The 4681-nt window shown below is 42.3% G+C and overlaps 1 long non-coding RNA gene across 1 annotated transcript in view; it reads right to left on the bottom strand.

Moving 5' to 3' along the window:
• Window positions 1-1611: 1611 nt before the first annotated feature.
• The window catches only part of LOC138159258 (uncharacterized), a 1259001-nt gene continuing 1255931 nt past the window's right edge, over window positions 1612-4681 (bottom strand). Inside the window, exon 11 of the long non-coding RNA XR_011167854.1 lies at window positions 1612-1734. This is a non-coding gene — a long non-coding RNA (uncharacterized lncRNA). The remainder of the gene's footprint in view (window positions 1735-4681) is intronic.

Here is a 4681-nt window from a genome sequence, read left to right on the forward strand (position 1 = left end):
AGAGAGACAGAGAGAGAGAGACAGAGAGAGAGAGAGAGAGAGACAGAGAGAGAGAGACAGAGAGAGAGAGACAGAGAGAGAGAGAGAGACAGAGACAGAGAGAGGAGAGAGAGGAAAGGCAGAGAGGGCAGGGAACAGGTATGGAGTTGGTAAGGAGCACATGCTTCCCCAGTTGGTGGACATAGATTTGCCAACAGGAAACTGATGGGAAGCACCCCCATAATGCTGCTTTTCTTTCTCAATGCTTCTTGCTTCCTTAGGGAGCACCACTCTGGGGTTTTCAGGGGAGGTTTGTGGGGGGGACAACCTATCCTACCTCTTATCCCCGGACCCCTGTGTTCAGTGGTAATAAGAAGATAGTTTTAGGAGCTTGGGTTTGCCATGGATAAGCCACCGAATGAAGTCAATTTTTTATTTCTTTGAAACTATGAAAAGCCACCTCATATAGTTTGTTCCATTTTTATAGAGCCTACAAAGATTAAAAGGGATTCTTCTCTAGACTTTGCTATTGATAGCCAACAAATTGTCCTCTAATAAGTCAGAGTAATTTCCTTGGTAACCCCCTCAAGATCCATCCAAGTCTCAAAGAGCCAAATATAATCTGAATGAACATAAATGAGAGATGTTATTATTTATTTTAAAAATATTAAAACTAGAGGGGATAGACACAGCATCCATTCACAGTCAGACCATTGGGTTTCCTTTCTGAATATGAAGTAGCTGGGACCCAGTAGAGATAGAAAAGGCAGAATGTAGCTGGTGGTTCTGGGTAATTTCACAGATGTCAGTTGGCAGGAGAGAGTAAGTGAGGAAGTATATATGAATGTGATAAGGGCGTGTATACAGTACATACATGTATGTCCATAAATGTGCATACTCATTATGGAATGTTAGTGTTTTATTGAGATTTACCAGTAAACCCTGGGAAAGAACGTCAAGGCATTTTAACTTGGACAAGTGCATCAGGCATGCCTGCTTTGGTATGTATGCACTGTGGCTTTTCCCATGCAAATGTATTTAGGTAAATCAGACAACTGAATTTCAATCTGATTTTCAAAATCCTAAGCCAAATGTTGGGATCCAATTGGTCAATATGGCCCAAATTGTAAATTCCAACGTGTTTCATTGAAGGTAGAGCAGAGCATCATCCTGGGGCTTTCTTTCCCACCCCTCCTCCACTTCCTTAACTACTCCTTTAGGAAGAATGGAGAAATCCATTGACCCCTGAGAAGCGAAAGGGCATGTGTGGCTTTTTTGAGATTATAGACACTCCAAGTGACATCAGAGGCCCAAGTCTCAGACAGACTGGCAGCTCTTGCAGAGCAAGGGTGAGACCTGATGTAACAGCATCTCCTATTCCAATTTTAATCTTGCCTGGAATTTGCCAGATTTGATGCCCTTCTCCCTCCCGCGGGCTACGCGCTCCGTTCCTCTTCCCATGTCTGAGCGGGAGATCTGTCTCCTCTGACAGATTCAAGATTTCAGGCCGAACTTTCCCATGCCATCGTCCCTCAAAATAGCCAAGTTCCACAGTATTTATAGCAGCGCAAGACTCTAATGGGCCAATTTGTTTGAATTTCCACTGCCTTTGTATTTCACTTACCCCTCACCCGTGGGCAGTCTCTTCAGGCCTTTATTGATGGGGTGTGTTAGGGTGGAGGGGACAGTATTCAAGATGGTAGCTGTATAGAGCATGGGTCGTTTTGCATATTTACTGTTCTTTAAAGCTGTTTTCTAAGAGAGAGAAAGAGACAGAGAAAGAGGTTTCTGTAAGTAGCTGGGACAATGAGAACAAGGCAGGCTGTATGCCAAGCACGGGATGGCTGCCAAAACACATATCATTAGCTTGGGCCAGCTAGAAGCAAGGAAATGAGAAACATATGTTGGAGAGCAAGGTTAGGAGTGAGGGACTATGGGTCAGTGACAGTCGTCCGAAAACTTTTCCCTTGTTCTTCAGCTGTGGCCTGGTGGTGTCAAATGTCATTCTGACTGCCTTGATTTCTCATGGTGGTATTGCTTGTTTGCTTTGGTTTTCTTTTTTTTTTCTTTTTTTTTTCTCTTTGGTTTCCTGATGAGAGGTTTTTGGGGAGGGGAAAGAGAACAGACAGGGAAGGGTTTGTGATTTTTTTTCTCTTCCAGTTATGGGAAAATAACAACCTTGTTTTCCGTGATGCACTCTAAATTCCTCACCCTTCCCTGAAATAACGGTGTCTCTCAGCCCCGAATTCTGACTGGTTTGGGAGAGAATAAAGGGGAGGGCTCGGTGTTCCTGAGGAGTTCTTGCTGTTCTTTCTTAAATATAATTAGATGCGCCTCATTACCTCACACTGAAGGCCTTTTGTACTTTTTAAAGCTGTATTTCCTAAGGTCCGTGATGTGCTACAGCTCAGAGCACCCACTTTCGTTTGGTCATATCCACAGTTTATTTTTAACATATTTTGTCCTTTCTCCTTGCTATATCCAGTGGAGTTGGAAATGATTTCACTTCAGTCTGAAGGCCACACCCAGCTAATCCATTAGTCACTGGCACTTAATGAAGTGTCTATATTCCCTCAATCCTTCCCATTTCCCTTTCCTCCGCACCATTCTTTTTCCCTAAGAGTTTTCCCTGGACAATTCCTAACAAGGCTTTGCTCTTTCCCGCCCCCAAGGTCGAGACCCCTGTTCTCTATAAACCCCAGATGAAGAGCAGTATCGCATGAAACCCAGATGATATCCCAGGAGATCAGGATGTGGCTACTGTTCTGAACCAGACAGCAACTTCAGACGGCCAACATGGCCCGGAAAACTCATCACAGAAGTGTTGGAGAGGATTGTTTGGCCAAAGCTGCAAAATGGCCACGGGATCTATACACTGACATTTCCCTTTGAGAAAATGTAATGGTTGTAAGCATCAGGAAGAGGCTGGGCAGAATGGCCCATAGTCAAAGCAACAAAGCCCCTAGTAGACAAGTAGACAAATCCTTTCAAGGTTCTGCCCCTTTAATATAATTCTATGCACTTGATTAGAAGCTGGAGTTGGGCAGAATGTCACAGGATCACAGACTAAGAGTTGGGAAGGACCTCAGAGGTCATCTGGTTCAACCCCCTCATTTTACAGATGAGAAAACTGAGACCCACAGAGGTTGTGACTAGCTTCAAGTCATTTTAAAGTAGTTAAAACTTTTGGTATCTGTTATTTTTGTCCTTTATATTTCTTCCCCAGGCGTTGGTCTTAAAATAAATAAATTTCTCTGTTAGGTTCTATTGTTCCCAAATGAAAAACAGTTCTTCTTAATGTTCCAAACACCCTCGAAGGTTAGTCTGGGGATGTTCCCCACTGTCCAGCCTTCCTTACTGTCTTTGTTTCTGGATACTTTCATGTAAGTGTTCATTTCTTTCCTGTTGTCTAGTTTTTCTTCTATGGGCCAAGATTGTCCTGATTTCCCTGGCCTGAAATGAATACTGAAGGGAGACTCATCTTCTTTGGTAACTGGGCTCATTGCCTCAGGAGAAGACTCTTCTACTGCCCCCCCCCCGCCCCCGCAAGTGCCAATAAAACAGGACAGATCTGTGGGAATGTGTTTGTGTGTATTTAATGTAAAAGCATATGAAAAGGAAGAGCAGCCAACACAAGATGAACAGGTATTTATATCTTGTATTGCTAATGAAGCCACATCCCAGTTAGGTTTTTGATACTTTTTCAGTACCAGGGAGAATATTTCTTAAATCCCATTCTTTCATTAGTCCTTGGTATTTTCTCCCTTGGGGAACACTGATGGCCAGCATTTGGAATGAATCCATATGTTTTCTCCTGCTTCTTCTGCGTTTGACTCTCTCAGATCCCTGGTCAATTCAACCACCTTAAGTTCCTATATTCCCATCATTGATGCTATTCTCAAGCAGCTTTTCCTTATGCTGTGACTGGTGCTTATCCTCTGGGCCTTTCTCTCCCCAAATCGTTGTTGATGGACTTTTTAAGTACCTTCAGTGATGTTTAACCTCTAAATCCTCCATGGTAGGTCCAGTCCCTGATCTTCCTCATCATCTCAGTCACGTGGTCTTCTATTTTGTGCAAGCTAATTTCCCCTTTCAGAAGGCTCACTCTTCCACACTTTCATTAATATGTAAATGATAAATAATAGAATATGTAATGCCCATGGTGAGTGCAAGGAGTAATAACTCCTCTTCTGCTGTTAAGTTAGAAGGGTTTGGGGATGAATTAAACTCATCCTCCACCATTAAGAGATCAATGCCTATGCAATTAGTCTGGAAAACTCTAAGATCGGGTATCTGCCACCTTACCTGAGTTCACGAAGCAAGTGCAGGAAACCAGGTAGAGGCAAAATTATGGTTTCCATTTTTGATCACTATCACATCCCATTATGTATCTACATTGTATTATGGCAGAAGCTGGGTAACATGAGCTAAATAAGGGGTAACGACCTATCCCCATGAATCTTCCTACCTCAGACACAGCCATGAAAACCAAGATGGAAAATGTCCTCAGTGATTTTAACAATTATTTATTGATTGATAACTTACTTTTTTAAAGAGCCTTAATGCACTTTGCTAATTATTTTTTAAAAACCCACTTTGCTCTCTTTCTTTCTTTCCTTCTTTCTCTTTCTTTCTTTCTTTCTTTCTTTCTTTCTTTCTTTCTTTCTTTCTTTCTTTCTTTCTTTCTTTCTTTCTTTCTTTC

This window comes from Petaurus breviceps, unplaced genomic scaffold (assembly GCF_028583685.1).
Source record: "Petaurus breviceps papuanus isolate PSGF00001 unplaced genomic scaffold, PetGlider_PUasm1.0 176, whole genome shotgun sequence".
NCBI classification, from domain to species: domain Eukaryota; kingdom Metazoa; phylum Chordata; class Mammalia; order Diprotodontia; family Petauridae; genus Petaurus; species Petaurus breviceps.